The following is an 18,696-nucleotide window of genomic DNA, read 5'->3' on the forward strand; positions in this document are numbered from 1 at the left end:
AATGATGACATGGCGCAAGTCACAAAGCTTGAGGGCCGTGTGAACTCTCATGGCAATTGCATCTTTCAATACAGGTGACTCAGGGAAAAGGCAAGGGACAAATATATGTAGACAGAACTCTTCTTTATTTGGGGTGTTTGTAGCAGCCAATATATATATAATTGTAGGATGGTACAAATGGGTGAGTTTCTGTAACTTCCCACTGGTATGTCCTTGAGACAGCATAGGCTATAAAAGCTATTTCAGAAGACTAAGTTTTTATAATACGCATCTGGAATTAGAGTTTCACATGGGGGCTAGAGAATGTCTTGTAATTATTTTGCATATCCCTATTTATGGATGCTTTAACAACTGTTATTTTACAGAGAGTGATAACGTATTCTAAAATAATCTTTAATATTGATATTTCAAAATGTTTTTAAAAATGTGTGTCATTTGAAATTTTTAAAAAAATGTCTTCAGTATTTTATTTACTTTCAGATGTGCTGACTAATCTTGGAACTTAATTTACATTTATCACTAAATTCAGATTTCACATACATGTGTTGTTAATTTCTGCCTGAACTTAATATGTTTGCAATAATGCAAAACTTCCATAGTAGATTTTCAGAGAAAATATATACCAAAAAATAAAAGCAACAAACGAAAACAAAAACATAATCCTGAGGGAGCCAAATGGAAGAACTATTTCTGTTGGGTAAAACAAGCAAGTCCATAGAAGTTCTGAAGTTTTAGAGTTGGGCTCTGAATTTAGTAACAATTGGATCTGCTTACTTATCTAGAAGATACAAGAGAGTGAATGATCACATATTCATCACTGAGGTGAATTTCACATAGTGATTTGAAGAAAGGCCAAGAGTCATTCTTGAATCTGATAAAACACTATAACTTAAATAATAAAACAGTGATTGTGAAATCAAGACATTTATATTTATTGTTTGTTCTTTGTTTTTTTTTTTTCTTTTAACATTGTAAAGGTAAAGGTATAACACACAGTGATATTTCATTTCCCAAATTTAAAGAATGATCCAAAGTGTTTTCAAATTTTGTCTGTAACTATTTGTCCCAATTACTGTAATTATGTCTATATAATGCTTATATATCTTGGTAAAGGGTAGAGTGAGATAAGGTAAGGCAGAGGATTGGTTTAACTAATTCCCTGATGATAGATATAAAGAATAGCAATATACATTCAAGAATCATTTTAAAGTAAGTTCATATATTGACATTGCTCTAAGTCCTAAAATAACTTTTCCATAAACAAGCACATAAACAGTAATTTCATTGTCAAATGAAAATTGTGATTGCTCCTAAGAGTCCCTTACTACATCTTTGCCCAAAGAAAATACAGCCTCAGGAGAGAAAGACTTTCAAAGATACAAATTGGTGCATATATATATATATATTTTTTGAAGAATTTAAATACACCTTTAATTTATCTAAAATTCTTAGGGCTCTTCTGTTTTCTAAAGAAAAACTCAAGAGAGTTTATACTACAATAACACAAATATTAATTTTAAAAATATCAATGTATAGGAGAAATACCTAATGTAGATGATGGGGGGAGGGAGGCAGCACACCACCATGGCATGTGTATATCTATGTAACAATCCTGCATGATCCACACATGCATCCCAGAACTTAAAACATAATAAAACAAAAAAAAAGAGTTACAAAAAAGTCAATGTAATGAATATTTTAGTTATTTAGTATTTTTTGATGAGTTGAAAGTTATGATTTGTTTTTTAGAAATTTGAAATGATGGATTAAAGTTGATTTATATAATAATAATGAAGATGATGATAAAAATAATATTGGTTACTCTTTCAAAAGAAAAATAAAGGAAAATCTATTTGTGTTTAAGTGCCCAAAACGAATCCACCAAAGATAGCTAAGATAAAGAAAATAAAGAATATATATGTGTGCATATGCACACAATATATATACATGTATTTTACGTATAAACATATATGTGTGTATAAATATATATAATTGCTTGTGTGTGTGTGTGTGTATAATTCTTTTTCAAAGCAAGAGAAGATGTGACAATATAGAACACAAAGGTGTGGGAAAATGTTTTTAAATTGTAACAAAAAAGGAAGGGATAATGAAGCATTTTGAATGAATTCCAGTCCTCAGTGTGTGGAAAAAGAGTGGTCTGGGTATAGACTGTGTTGAGGGCAGGAAAGACTTTGGGACTGCCTTTCATCTAGGAAAGGATTTTTGAATGACATGAGAAAGAAAGACATATATATGTAAGTCAGAGAATGGGTCACTTTGAACTTGCTAAGTGATATTGGAGTGAAATGTTTAACAATGTCAACTACTGACAACATTTAAAATCTCAGACCTAAAGCTGGGCCCCTCTACCACCTAAGAGAGCAGAGTATTTGCCTCTTAAGCTCCTTAGTGAAGACTAATATGATCAAAGACGGAGGAATCAGGTCTGACCTGGACAGATGACTACTGTCACCTTACTAATACCTGGAAGAATGGGCAGAGGGTTAGATGCCTTGTTAAGTGAGGACAACACAGAGTGTTACAGGGCCTTGAGGATAAAACAATATAGAGCATACATCAAGAAAATATAATAATTTGCCCTGCCCTATGTTCACTTTTAGGAATGTGGTTATTAACTTAAGAGAACGTGTTTTAAATGCACATTCCTCTCATTACATCACTCAGTGTTTCCCAGATTGTGCCACTACTCCCAAGGGTAGTCAGAATGATTTTAGGTAGTATTTCAGAGACATTTCTTTTTAAAGTTATTCATTGTTTCAAAGGTATATTAGAGAAAATACATGGCTGGAGCACAAAACTCATACTTTCACAAATATTACTGCTTAAGATAAGGCCAAGTCACTATTTAAGTGAATTAGAAAAAACAAAAACGAGTTGATATTATGCAAAAATATTTAGGGAGCACACAGATCTAGTGATAATAGTCAAGAGGTTAAGCCGAAGAGTGAGATTTGAAAATCTTTTATGTCCTGAATACAGCTGAGATTTGTCCCTTCTTAATTCTATCCCCATTATTTCTCCCATGACTGATATAATTTGTGGGCCAAGTGTATAACATAGGGTGCCTTGTGCAAAAATTTCTGAGAGTGTCAAGATAGTGAGAGTAGAGTGAGCCAAGTGTGGGATGCTTCTTAGCACAGGCACAATGCAACCAATGAAGGAAGTCTCCCAGTCACTCAGGAGGCTGGCTCTACTCTCTACATGTAGGGAGACAGGTACCTCAGGATGTGTGGCAAACTTAGATATTAGTCTTTGCTCCAGGAAATCCGAGCTGAAGAGTCAGAAAATTTGTGGAGTATTTGTGTGTGTGTGTGTGTGTGTGTGGTTGCCTTTGTTGTTCTCCTTTTGGAAAACCAGAAAGAGTATAAGACAACTCTGCAACTCTGGAAGAGACAAACATTGGAACCTTCTCTCATTACCCATGTGAAAGAACATGTAGTTCTGTTAATTATGAAACCTGAGTCCACATCATCTTTTGAAGATCTTAAGACTGCATACATATTGTGCTCTCCTGTGGAATCTCTTATTTCACATGGATGATACAATTTCCCACGTTACTTTTCTAGGTTAACTCAGGACTGTCAGAAGTCCATCTCTGCTGGGGAAAATGGTACTTCAGTCTCTAGTGCATGAATTGTGAGATTATGCAGGGGCTGCTTTGCTCTCTAGATGCACTTCACCTCTGGCTTCATAAGGTTGCAGAAATCAGAATGCTTCTTCTCTTCTTCCCTCTCTTTCTTTTTCCCTTAATCACTTTCTCTCTCTTTTTTGCCTTTAGGTCTCAGCTTTGAGGGTTCTCTCCAGGTTGCCCAGGTATATTGGTCTTCCTCTGTGTTGCCATGCTGCTTTATTCCCCTTAATGCTTCCTCTTGGATGAGCATTTCAGACGCCAACCGGAAGTGATTGCCTGTTTGGCTGTCTTCCTTCTAGATCCTGAGGTGTGTGGACGCAAGACTATACCTTATTTGCTGCTTGTTCTCTATATTTTGTCTAAGATTCTGGCATGGAACACACACTTCATACATATTTGGTGAATGAATGAATATGATTTAATCTATCAACATACACAAGAAGGGTGACAACATTAAGATGTCTGAAAAAGACACAAGCAAAATTATCTAAAACATATCTTTTACTGTTTATGATTTATAAATTATGGTTTCCATGTAGACTTTTAGGCATTTATAAATATCTTTGTTTCTGATAATGCTTCTGGTTCAAAATGTATTTTTCATATAAATGATTGCTTCTAAAAATACTTTCTGTAGTTATTTAAAGTCTAATTTCAAAATTGAATTCATACTGAAAGCTTATATACATCAAGCCTGTAATTTTACTGAAGTATTCCCAAAATGTGCCTTCAGCATTGGTCTTAAATAACATTTTCCAAATGTCAATATTTATCTTTTAAAAATAGAAACCATGTTTGTAATTTGTTGTTGTTGTTTTTATGGATTAAACTGCTCCTCTATCCTATGTGTAAAACAGTTTTAATTTGTGTAACGCTTTTTTGTAATAATGAGAACATATGATAATTTACATGATAAATCATGTCTGATCATTAAAATATAAGTCACAATGAACTTCAAAAATGCGGTTTTCTTGACTTTCTTTAATTTACTTATAGAGTTTGTTAGCTTTGGTGCTAGATATCCATGTTTGGTTTTAAAATATTCATTTCTGACACTGTTAATTCTATGAACTCTGGACTTAAAGTGTCAGTTACAAGTCAACAAATTAGTAATCCAATATGTCTATCTGCTTCTGGATATAAAAGTCATATCTTATGTATGATTACATTATTAGGTTCATGCGGAAGACTCAATAAGTACTTCTTGGAGAAGTACTTTATCATTAAAAATTTTTGAAATGATATGATGGCTTGAGAAATCTGTGAATCATGTGCAAATAAAGTAGATAAAGCTTTTCAAAAAGATGTTTCTGACTGTGTGACATCTTGTAGAGGGGCTTTGGAAGATGTGACAAGGGAATGGCCAATTTGGAGCTTTTGATAGAATGGTAAATGTATAAAAGGTAGCTGAGATTGTCACAAATGTTTCCTGCATTTTTCTTTGGAAAGCAATGGACTTGAATTGCTGTAATATAATTAAGAATAAAATCTTATTTGCAGTGGGGTTGAATAGAAATGGATGCTAAGTGATGTTAGAGTACCCTTTGAAGTGCAGAATTCATTTTTTCACATTTTTCTAGGTCAATAGTCAAATATTATTGGAGAGAAAAGCAAAAGTAAACCTCGGTAAATATATTTGCTTTGCCATTTTCTCTCTAGCATTCCTCTTGGACACATTCATTTTTAGTTTGCTTTATCTATTAGTTTTTAATACAGATGTGTAAGAATTGCCTGCTGATTGTGGATTCATTGATATGTCTTTTAAATTTTGTCAGTTTTTTTCTTTATAAATTTTTATCATGTTGTGAAATTCATGATCATGTATGATTGTTATACACTTGGCGATTTTTCTCCTTTATTTTTATATTATGTCTTCTTTCTTTTGCCTTAATTTCTTTTCCGTTTGATGTAAAGTTGCTACACCAACTTCAATTTGGTAGATATTTGCATAGTGTATTTTCCCTTCCTTTTATTTCTAACCATTTAGCTAGGATTTGACTTTTTATCAAATAAGATAACCTGTCTTGGTCAGGTATGGTGGCTCACACCTGTAATCCCAACACTTTGGTAGGCCAGAGTGGGAGGATTACTTGAGCCCAGGAGTTAGAGACCAGCCTGGGCAACATAGTGAATCCCTGTCTCTAAATAAAATTTTTAAAAGAAAAAAAAAAGATACTATGTCTTTTAATGTGTGATTTTAAATGATTTTACATGTGACTACTTATAAATCTGGACTCTTCCAACTTCTTGTTTTGTCTTTTGAACTGAATCTATTTGCCTTTATTTCTTTCATTCCTGCCTTTTATTGATTTCATAGTTTCAATATTTTTTTTTCTTTTTGATAGTCTGTATGCAATTGATTAGTTTTGGTGGTTATTCTTAAATACATAACATACATAATTGGTTATAAATTATTCTAATATTTAAAGTTATTCAGTATTTCCATCTTCCTCCCAAATATGACAAGAATTTATCATGTTTTAAAACAAATGATTGCATTTTTTTGTGTCCCACTCCTAACTCAAGAAAGTTTCTGTGAAACAAAGTCATTTCTATTGGATATGTGTGCTTTAAACTTTAATCTTCTTCTTATACATTGTGTCCTTTATGTATATGTATTTAATTTTTATTTTACTTTAAGTTCCAGGATACATGTGCAGAATGTACAGGTTTGTTACATAGGTATACCAGTACCATGGTGGTTTGCTGCACCTATCAACCCATCATCTAGGTTTTAAGCCCCACATGCATTAGCTTTTTGGACTGATGCTCTTCCTCCCCTGACGCACTGTCTATAGTGTGTGTGTGCCCCTTTCTGTGTCCATGTCTTCTCATTGCTCAACTTACACTTTTGAGTGAGAAAATTGAGATGTTTGGTTTTTCTGTTCCTGTGTTAGTTTGCTGAGGATGATGGCTTCCAGCTTCATCCATGTCCCTGAAAAGGGCATGAACTCATCCTTTTTTATGGCTGCATAGTATTCCATGGTATATATGTGCCACATTTTTGTAATCTAGTCTATCATTGATCGACATTTGGGTTAGTTCCATGTCTTTGGTATTGTAAACAGTGCTGCAGTAAACATTTGTGTGCATGTACCTTTATATTAGAATGATTTATATTCTTTCTATTGACATATACCCAGCAATAGGATTGCTGTGTCAAATGTTATTTCTGGTTCTACACCCTTGAGGGATCACCATACTCTCTTCCAAAAAGTTTTAACTAATTTACATTCTCACCAACAGTGTAAAAGTGTTCCTACTTCTCCACAGCCTCACTAGCATCTGTTGTTTCTTGACCTTTTAATAATTACCATTATTACTGATATGCGATGGTATCTCATTGTGGTTTTGATTTTCTCTAATGATCAGTGATGATCTTTTTTTCTTTTCTTTTCTTTTTTTTTTTTTGAAACAGAGTTCCACTCTTGTTACCCAGGCTGGAGTGCAATGGCGCAATCTCGGCTCACTGCAACCTCCACCCGCTGGGTTCAGGCAATTCTCCTGCCTCAGCCACCTGAGTAGCTGGGATTACAGGCATGCATCACTGTGCCCAGCTAATTTTTTGTATTTTTAGTAGAGACGGGATTTCACCATGTTGACCAGGATGGTCTCGAGCTCTTGACCTCGTGATTCACTAGCCTCGGCCTCCCAAAGTGGAGCTTTTTTTCATGTTTGTTTGCCACCCACATTCATGTCTTATTTTGAGAAGTGTCTGTTCACAGCCTTTGCCCAACTTTGATGGGGTTGTTTTGTTTTTCCTTATAAATTTGTTTAAGTTCCTTGTAGATTCTGGATATTAGGACTTTGTCAGATGGGTAGATTACAAAAATTTTCTCCCATTCTGTAGCTTGCCTGTTTACTTGGATGATAGTTTCTTTTGCTGTGCAGAAGTTATTTAGTTTAATTAGATTCCATTTGTCAATTTTGGCTTCTGTTGCAATTTCTCTTCACATATTTTGTCATGAAATTTGTGCCCATACCTGGGTCCTAAATGGTATTGCCTAGGTTACATTTAAGTCTATCTATCTTAAGTTAATTTTCACATGAAGTGTAAGGAAAGGATTTATTTTCAGGTTTCCACACATGGCTAGTCAGTTTTCTCTGCAGCACTTCTTAAATATGGAATCCTTTTTCCATTGCTTGTTTTTATCAGGTTTGTCAAAGATTAGATGGTTGTAGATGTGTGGTGTTATTTCTGAGGTCTGCGTTCTGCTCCATTGGTCTATATGTCTGTTTTGGTTACTGTAGCTTTGTAGTATAGTGAAGTCACCATGATGCCTCCAGCTTTATTCTTTTTGCTTAGTACTATTTTAGTGATACAGGCTATTTTTTGGTTCCATATGTAATTTAAAGTGCTGTTTTCTAATTCTCAGAAGAATATCAATGGTAATTTGATGAAAATAGCACTGAATCTACAAATTACTTTGGGCTATATGGCCATTTTAACAATACTGATTCTTTTACCCACAAGGATGGAATGTTTTTTCATTTGTTTGTATCCTTTCTTATTTCCTTGAGTAGTGGCTTGTAGTTCTTGAAGAGGTCTGTCACTTTCCTTGTTAGCTGTATCGCTAGGTATTTTATCCTTTTTTTAAATAGCAATTATGAATGGGAGTTCATTCATTATTTGGCTTTCTACTTGTCTTTTGTTGTGGTAAAGGAAGGCTTGTGATTTTTGCACATTGATTTTGTATACTGAGACTTTGCTGAAGGTGCTTATAAGCTTTAGGTGTTTTGGGCTGAGATAAAGGGGATTTCTAAATATAGAATCATGTCATCTGTAAACAGAGACAATTTGACTTCCTCTCTTCCTATTTGGATACGCTTTGTTTCTTTCTCTTGCCTGTTTGCCCTGGCCAGAACTTCCAATACTATGTTGAATAGGAGGGGTGAGAGAGGACATCTTTGTCTTGTGATAGTTTTCAAAGGGAATGCTTCCAGATTTTGCCCAGTCAGTATGATATTGGCTGTGAGTCTGTCATAAATAACTTTTACTATTTTGAGATATGTTCCATTAATCCTAGTTTATTGAGAATTTTTAGCATGAGGGGGTGTTGAATTTTATTGAAGGCCATTTCTTCATCTATTGTGATAATCATGTGGTTTTTGTCATTGTTTCTGTTTATGTGATGGATTTTGTGTATTGATTTGTATATGTTGAACCAGCCTTGCACCCAGGGATGAAGCCACCTTGATAGTGGTGGATGAGATTTTTGAGGTGCTGGTGGATTTGGTTTGCCAGTATTTTATTGAGGATTTTTGTATCAATGCTCCTCAGGGATATTGGCCTATAGTTTTCTTTTTTTGTTGTGCCTCTGCCAGGTTTCGGTATTGGGATGATGCTGACCACATAAAATGAGTTAGGGAGGAGATCCTCCTTTTCAGTTGTTTGGAATAGTTTCGGAAGGAATGGTACCAGCTCTGCTTTCTATCCCTGGTAGAACTCATCTATGAATCAGTTTGTCCCTGGACTTTTTTTGGTTGGTAGGCTACTAATTACTGCCCCAATATCAGAACTTGTTATTCACCTACTCAGGGCTTCAATTTCTTCCTGGTTTAGTCTTGGGAGAGTGTATGTGTCCAGAAATTTATCCATTTCTTCTATATTCTCTAGTTTATTTGCACAGAGGTGTTTACAGTATTCTTTTTTTTATTTATTTTTTATTGCATTTTAGGTTTTGGGGTACATGTGCAGAGCATGCAATACAGTTGCATAGGTACACACATGGCAGTGTGTTTTGTTTGCTTTCTCCCCTTCACCCACATTTGGCATTTCTCCCCAGGCTATCCCTCCCCACCTCCCTCTCCCACTGGCCCTCCCCTTTTCTTCCCAATAGACCCCAGTGTTTAGTACTCCCCTCTCTGTGTCCATGTGTTCTCATTTTTCATCACCCACCTATGAGTGAGAATATGCGGTGTTTCATTTTCTGTTCTTGTGTCAGTTTGCTGAGAATGATGTTCTCCAGATTCATCCATGTCCCTACAAACGACACGAACTCATCATTTCTGATTGCTGCATAATATTCCATAGTGTATATGTGCCACATTTTCCCAATCCAGTCTATCATCGATGGGCATTTGGGTTGATTCCAGGTCTTTGCTATTGTAAACAGTGCTGCAATGAACATTCGTGTGCATGTGTCCTTATGGTAGAACGATTTATAGTCCTTTGGATATATACCCAGTAATGGGATTGCTGGGTCAAATGGAATTTCTATTTCTAAGGCCTTGAGGAATCGCCACACTGTCTTCCACAATGGTTGAACTAATTTACACTCCCACCAACAGTGTAAAAGTGTTCCTTTTTCTCCACATCCTCTCCAGCATCTGTTGTCTCCAGATTTTTTAATGATCGCCATTCTAACTGGTGTGAGATGGTATCTCAATGTGGTTTTGATTTGCATTTCTCTGATGACCAGTGACGATGAGCATTTTTTCATATGATTGTTGGCCTCATATACGTCTTCTTTCATAAAGTGTCTGTTCATATCCTTTGCCCATTTTTGCATGGGCTTGTTTGTTTTTTTCCTGTAAATCTGTTTGAGTTATTTGTAAATTCTGGATATCAGCCCTTTGTCAGATGGGTAAACTGCAAAAATTTGTTCCCATTCTGTTGGTTGCCAGTTCACACTAGAGACTGTTTATTTTGCTGTGCAGAAGCTGTGGCATTTCATTAGGTCCCATTTGTCTATTTTGGCTTTTGTTGCCAATGCTTTTGGTGTTTTGGTCATGAAGTCCTTGCCTACTCCTATGTCCTGGATGGTTTTGCCTAGATTTCCTTCTAGGGTTTTTATGGTGCCAGGTCTTATGTTTAAGTCTTTAATCCATCTGGAGTTAATTTTGGTGTAAGGTGTCAGGAAGGGGTCCAGTTTCTGCTTTCTGCACATGGCTAGCCAGTTTTCCCAACACCATTTGTTGAACAGGGAATCCTTTCCCCATTGCTTGTTTTTGTTGGGTTTATCAAAGATTGTATGGTTGTAGCTATGTTGTGTTGCCTCTGATGCCTCTGTTCTGTTCCATTGGTCTATATCTCTGTTTTGGTCCAGTACCATGCTGTTTTGATTACTGCAGCCTTGTAGTATTGTTTGAAATCCAGTAGTGTGATGCCCCCCGCTGTGTTCTTTTTGCTTAGAATTGACTTGGCTATGTGGGCTCTCTTTTGGTTCCATATGAAGTTCATGGTGGTTTTTTCCAGTTCTGTGAAGAAAGTCAATGGTAGCTTGATGGGTATAGTGTGGATTCTGTAAATTACTTTGGGAAGTATAGCCATTTTCACGATATTAATTCTTCCTAACCATGAACATGGAATGTTTCTCCATCTGTTTGTGTCCTCTCTGATTTCGTTGAGCAGTGGTTTGTAGTTCTCCTTGAAGAGGTCCCTTACATTCCTTGTGAGTTGTATTCCAAGGTATTTTATTCTTTTTGTAGCAATTGTGAATGGCAGTTTGTTCTTGATTTGGCTCTCTTTAAGTCTGTTATTGGTGTAGAGGAAGGCTTGTGATTTTTGCACATTGATTTTATATCCTGAGACTTTGCTGAAGTTGCTTATCAGTTTCAGGAGTTTTTGGGCTGAGGCAATGGGGTCTTCTAGGTATACTATCATGTCGTCTGCAAATAGAGACAATTTGGCTTCCACCTTTCCTATTTGAATACCCTTTATTTCTTTTTCTTGCCTGACTCCTGTGGCTAGAACTTCCAGTACTATATTGAATAGGAGTGGTGACAGAGGGCATCCTTGTCTAGTGCCGGATTTCAAAGGGAATGCTTCCAGTTTTTGCCCATTAAGTATGATATTGGCTGTTGGTTTGTCATAAATAACTTTTATTACTTTGAGATACGTTCCATCGATACCGAGTTTATTGAGGGTTTTTAGCATAAAGGGCTGTTGAATTTTGTCAAATGCCTTCTCTGCATCAATTGAGATAATCATGTGGTTTTTGTTTTTGTTTCTGTTTATGTGGTGAATTACATTTATAGACTTGCGTATGTTGAACCAGCCTTGCATCCCCGGGATGAATCCTACTTGATCATGATGAATAAGTTTTTTGATTTGCTGTTGCAATCGGCTTGCCAATATTTTATTGAAGATTTTTGCATCTATGTTCATCATGGATATTGGCCTGAAGTTTTCTTTTCTTGTTGGGTCTCTGCCAGGTTTTGGTATCAGGATGATATTGGTCTCATAGAATGATTTGGGAAGGATTTGGAAAACCAGCTCCTGGATTCATTGATTTTTCGAAGAGCTTTTCATGTCTCCATCTCCTTCAGTTCCACTCTATATCTTAGTTATTTCTTTTCTTCTGCCAACTTTTGGATTTGTTGGCTCTTGCTTCTCTAGTTCTTCTAATTGTGATATTAGCATTGATTTGAGATCTTTCTATCTTTCTGATGTGCACATTTAGTGCTATACATTTCCCTCTTAACACTGCTTTAGCTGTGTCTCAGAGATTCTGACACATTGTCTCTTTGTTCTCATTGGTTTCAAAAAACTTATTGATTTTTGCTTTAATTTCATATTTACTCAAGAGTCATTTAGGAGCAGGTTGTTCAATTTCCATATAGTTTTGTGGTTTTGAGTGAGTTTCTTAGTCCTGAGTTCTAATTTGAGTGCACTGTGGTCTGAGAGACTCTTGGTTATGATTTCAGTTATTTTGCATTTCCTCAGGAGTGTTTTACTTCCAATTATGTGGTCAATTTTAGAATAAATGCCATGTAGCACTAAGAAGGATGTATATTCCATTGATTTGCAGTGGAGAGTTCTGTAGATATATACTACATCCACTTGATCCAGAGCTGAGTTCAAATCCTGAATATCCTTGTTAATTTTCTGTCTCATCGATCTGTCTATTATCAACAGTGAGGTGTTAAAATCTTCCATTATTATAGTGTGGGAGTCTGAGTCTCTCTGTAGATCTCTAAAAGCTTGCTTTATGTAACTTGATGCTCCTGTATTCAGTGCATATATATTTAGGATAGTTAGCTCTTCTTGTTGAATTGATCCCTTTACCCTTATGTAATGCCCTTCTTTGTCTTTTTTGATTTTTGTTGGTTTAAAATCTGTTTTGTCAGAGACTAGGATTTTAACTCCTGCTTTTTCTGTTTTCCCTTTGCTTTGTAAATTTTCCTTCATCCCTTTATTTTAAGCCTATGTATTTCTTTGCACATGAGATGGGTCTCTTGAATACAGTACACCGATGGGTCTTGACTCTATCCAGTTTGTCAGTCTGTTTCTTTTAATTTGGACATTTAGTCCATTTACATTTAAGGTTAATATTGTTATGTGTGAGAGAATTTGATCCTGTCATCATGATGCTAGCTGGCTATTTTGCATACTAGTTGATGTAGTTTCTTCACGGTGTCATTGGTCTTTATATTTTGGTGTATTTTTGCAGTGGCTGGTACTGGTTTTTCCTTTTCATATTTAGTACTTTTTTCAGGAGCTCTTACAAGCCAGGCCTGGTGGTGAAGTCCCTCAGCATTAGCTTGACTGAAAAGGATTTTATTTCTCCTTCGCTTATGAAGCTTAGTTTGACCAGATATGAAATTCTGGGTTGATAATTCTTTTCTTTAAGAATGTTGAATGTTAGCTCCCACTCTCTTCTGGACTGTAGGGTTTCTTCTGAAAGACCTATTGTTAGTCTGATGGTTTTCCCTTTGTATGTGACCTGGCCTTTCTCTCTGGCTGCCCTTAACAGTTTTTCATTTCGACCTTGGAGAATCTGACGATTGTGTGTGTTGGTGCTGATCTTCTCATGGAGTATCTTAGTGGTGTTCTCTTTATTTCCTGAACTTGCATGTTGGACTGTCTTCCTAGGTTTTGGAATTTCTCCTAGATAATATCCTGAAGTGTGTTTTCCAACTTGGTTCCATTCTCCCTGACTCCAGTCAATTACAGGTTCTGTCTTTTCACAAAGTCTCCTATTTTTCAGAGGTTTTCTTCATTTCTTTTCATCCTTTTTTCCTTTAAGCTTACTGCCTGCCCTATTTCAGCAAGGTTGTCTCCAATATCTGATATTCTTTTTCCCACTTGACTGATTTGGCTATTGATACTTATTTGTGTTTCACGAAATTCTCATGCCATGTTTTTCTACTCCATCAGGTCATTTATGTTGTTCTCTAAACTGGTTATTCTAGTTAGCAGCTCCTGTGTAACCTTTAATCAAGGTTCTTACCTTCTTTGCATTAGGTTAGAACCTGCTCGTTTACCTCAGCACAGTTTGTTATTACCCGCCTTATGAAGCCTACTTCTGTGAATTAATCCATCTCATTCTCCATCCAGTTCTGCGACCTTGCTGGAGAGATGTTGTGATCATTTGGAGGGGAGGAGGCATTCTGGCCTTCTGGGTTTTCAGAGTTTTTGTCTAGTTTTGATCTTTGAGGCTGCAGACCCTTAGATGAGGTTTTGGTGGGGACTTTTTTGTTGATGCTATTGTTGTTTCTTTCTGTTCATTTGTTTTTCTTTCAGTACTCAGGTCCCTCTTCTGTGGGGCTGCTATGGTTTTCTGGGGGTTTACTTCAGGTCCTATTCATCTGGTTAGCTCTAGCACCTGGAAGTGTCACTCAAGGAGGCTAGAGGGCAGCAAAGATGGGTGCCTACACCTTCCCCAGGATGTCTTACCTCAAAGAGCACTGAACAGATGCCAGTAGGAATACTCCTATATAGTGTGTTTGATAACCTCTGTTGGAGGGTCTCACTTAGGATGGCAGGGGGACACAGGACCCATTTAACAAAACATTTTGGTTGTCCCTAAGTGGAAGCAGTGTGTTGTGCTGCAGGGAAACCCTCTCATCTGGGCTGCCCACATTCCTCAGAACTAGCAGGAGGAAAGACTAAGTCTCCTGGTCCACAAAGACTATGGCTACACCTCCCCTCAGGGACTCAGGCCCAGGGAGGTCAGAATTTTAACCCTGAGCCCCTTGCTGGAGTTGTTGGAGTTTCTGTAGGGAGTCCCTGCCTAGTGAGCAGTGTTGGGTCAGGGTCAGACTCTGGCTGCAGTCTGCCACAGCCAGTGTGTTGGGCTGTGGGGAATACCTGTTGGGACCAAGCTGTTTAGCTTCTCTGGCTCCAGCAGGGTAAACGTCCAGCTTAGAGCTACAGAGATAGCTGCCACCCTTCCCCCATCCTTGGACGTAGTGTGTTAGGCAGCTATCAGTCCCAGTGTTGGCTGCCACTCCTCCCCCAAGAAGCTCAGAAGGCTTAGACAGCAGGTACCCACAGTTGTGGTGATGCCACCCCTCCCCTAGGGGACTTGGCAGGATTAGGCAAATTCTAGCTAAACGGCTGTTCAGAATCTGCATGGCTCCATGGTTGGGATCCTAGGCCCCAGTGGCATGAGTTCACATGTGGGATCTTCCAATCTGTGGGTTGCACAGTTCTGTGGAAGAAAGCATGGTTTCCCAGGCTGGGTAGCATGCTTACTCACTGCCTCCCTTTAAGGCTGCCCCATGAGGCTCTCAGGTGTGCCACTGCACCATGCAGCTGTTCCTTGTTCTTCCTGGGTCACATGAGCAGCCCTGTCAGTCCTGATGACAAAACCTGGATACCTCTGTTGACAGTGGAGAATTCACACACTGTTTGGTTCTTTTCAGTGGCAGCCTACCATTGCTGCTGCTTCTAGTCTGCTATCTTGGTCCCCTTTTATTATTACCTTGAGTTTTAACTTTATCTTATTTCCAAATATAATCTCCAATTTTTTATTCTTTTTTTACACCTGAATAAATGTTATTATTGAAATAAATACATAACATTTTGTCTTTTATTAAAAAGCAATCTGGTAGCACGTGTTAAAACAAAAAAGGTGAATGTCTTTTGACACATAATTTACCTTCTGAGAGTGCATGTTTTTGTGTAAAGGATTGGGTATAAATGTTTATTGCTACATGATTTATAGTGCCAAAAACAAGGAAACAAAACAGAACCCTGAAACAACATGGACGTCTGTATGTTGGAGGATGGTTAAATAAATCTAAAGATTACCACCATGGAACACTATGCAGTTAATTGACTAGAGCCATGGATTTCAACTGTTGTGAGAAACCCAGGGGCCATTTGTTAACGTCTGGAAACTTTCTGGGTTGTCATAGCAGAGAGAGTAAGGATGGACATGCTGCTGGCATCTGGTGGATAGAGGCCAGAGATTATTCAAAACACCCCAAATATAAAGAATAACCCAGGGTCCCTCATCCCATAGCAAATAATTATCTAGCCTAAAATGTCAAAATTGTTAAGATTGAGAAATTTTGACTTAGAGTAATTTCCATAAAATAAAGAAGAATGAGAAAACAACATGAAGGACATATGTATAATATCCCATTTTTGTAAAACAGCCAAAATACCACTTCTTTCATGCATGTGTGAACACCTACTACAATAACATAGGCACAATCTATATTACAGCATTATTTGAACATGAAAAAAATGTGGAAACATATATTTCAAGTTTGTAAGATTGTTTTCATGGCCTGGCTGCGATAGGAGACAAGAAATTGGACAGAAAAGGAGAAATAGGAATAAATAAAAGCAAAACATGTATATAATTGTATTTTTTATAAATTTTATGTGTTTTTAGAAATACATACAAAGTTTCAAAAAAAAGTAGAAAAATAATTTTAAAATTTACTTAAATTTTCTAAGGTAATTCATCACTTTCTAAGCTTTCTTAAAGCCTAGGTATTCTTTCTGGATTCAATTTTCTTATTGTTGAAGCACATCCCACAGTAGTTTTTAGTAAAGGTTAGTGAGTGGCAACAAGTCTTACTGGAGTTGGAAACCACTCTTACTTTGTATTTCAGAAACTATCTTCATTTGTCTTCTCTTTTGAAAAATTAATTACTTAGAATTAAAATCCCAGATTGACAGATACTTTACCTCAGCACTTTAAAGAAATTATTTTTCTGTCTTCTGACAATCACTGTTACCAGTAAGAAGTCTCCTTTCAGCCCATTTGCCATTTTTGAAAGGTAATCTGTCTTCTTCTCCGGTAGCTTTTAAGATCTTACTATCCTTGAAGTCTGCAATTTCACAATCATAAACGTAAGCTTGGATTGCTCTCTTATTTTTTCTGATTCACAGTAGAAGCACTCTTTCAATCTGAAGAGTCATTACTTTTCTTTAATTCTGAATATTCCTCAGCTCTTATCTGTTAGAATTTTGTTTCTTCTTCATCTCATCCACTGAGTTTGGTCTGTTTCACATAGAGAACTTTAAGTCTGCATGAATCTAGTGGTGTGAAGCTTCTACCCATGAACACCGAAGACTGAATCGTGGACCCTACAGATCAGGAACTTTTGTCCTATTTCTGTTTTGTGTTAATTCTGATTTAAATTTATGGGGATTTTTATCTTGTTTCTTGGTGCTGCTACGGTTGATTCTCATTATTCATGGTATTCATGTACGTTCTACAAAGTCACTGTGAACATTCAATTAGTAACTACTGAACAATTGTTTCTACACGAAATACAAGGTTAGATTATTCTGAATTTCCGGTGGCAACATTCTCATCAACTAATCAATAGGTAACTCTTTTATCTGTATTTCTGTTTAGAGACACTATGTAATGTATATTGTTGATTAGTACTGAGCTTGTAGGCTAACTCAGCCTTGACAAAGCTCATCAAACACACATATTTTCTTTGTAGAGTACATTTCATCCTTCTTGCATTTAGGAATATTAGACAGCATTATGCTTGGAGGCCATTTTAAATAGTGAAATCCAATAAGAATAAAAGAAATGGCCTAAATATACCACAAAAAGACAATTGTTGAAAAGGAAGAGAAAGATGGTAGAATAGAACCCTCTGGCAATTGTTTCCCTGCAGAAGCACCAAATCAAATAAATATCCCCACAAGAAAACACTTTCACAAGAGCTAAAGAATCCAGGTGAGAGATCACAGTTCCTAGTTTTAGCATAACAATAAAAGACACATTGAAGGCTGTAGGAAGGACAGTCTTGCATTGCCTGTATTACCAGCTCACCTGACTGCCAACCCCAGGCACTACAGCATGGATTTGTCTTTCTGAGGGAAGAAGATGAAAGTATACCTGGGACATTGCCCTGGAACTGAGTACAAGCAAACTACATCAAAATATGCCAGGCAGAACACCATGGTTCCCGATCCCAGGGTGGTGCCCATGAACAAAAATCCTAAACCTGCTCCATGCTGGAAGAAAATCAGCCACCCTGGTGGACAAGGGTACTTGTCCAACTTGCTTTACTGCTGGCTGACTAAAATGACCTCAGACCTTAAATAAATATAAATGTGGAAGGCATAATGACCACAGCTTTTGGGTGAGGCCTAATGCTGCCCTGTTCTGGGAAGGCATGGACTTTTGGTGGGTCCCAGCATCACATCGGTTGTTACAACCACAGAATTTCCCATGTCACTTTTTCCCCATACTTTCCAGGCAGGGCAATATGAGGAGACATTCCTTCCTCTTGGAAAAGAAAATGTGCAGGGCACTTCACCTTAAAACCCAGTACTAGCCCTGGCGCAGTGAAACCATGCAGAATCTGGTGGCTTCTGATTGCAGAATGGTGCTCTGGATGGAGATTCTAGACTCATCCTAAACCAGAAGAGAATCAGAGATCCAAATCCAAGCTAGCTTTGAAACCATATCACTAAAGTGGACTTGGCCATGAATAAATATCAGTGACAGTTAGGCAGTGGCTGTGGAGCTTGGGTGATCCCTGGTATTGCATTGGTCTAGGAGGTCATGGGCTTCAGGTATGACCTAGCATGGCGCCAGCTGTGGCACCCACAGGACTGCCCATGTCACTTCTCTCCCAACTCCAGGCAATGCAACATGGAGCAAGATTCTCTCATTTGAAAAGAAGAAAGATACTTTGACTGAGAACCCAAAAATATTTGTCTAGTTTTTCCCAGTTCAGGGATAGGAACCTTGTAGCCTTAAGAGAGTTTCAGCAAATATGCACTTAGATAATCCTCTAGTGCTGAAATGACTGCAGTGACCATGAGCTTTGAGAATGAAACAATAAATCCCTTGAATCCTGGAAGGCCCTCTGAAGAGGGATGGGTAAAA

Source organism: Callithrix jacchus, chromosome 15 (assembly GCF_049354715.1).
Source record: "Callithrix jacchus isolate 240 chromosome 15, calJac240_pri, whole genome shotgun sequence".
Classification (NCBI taxonomy): domain Eukaryota; kingdom Metazoa; phylum Chordata; class Mammalia; order Primates; family Cebidae; genus Callithrix; species Callithrix jacchus.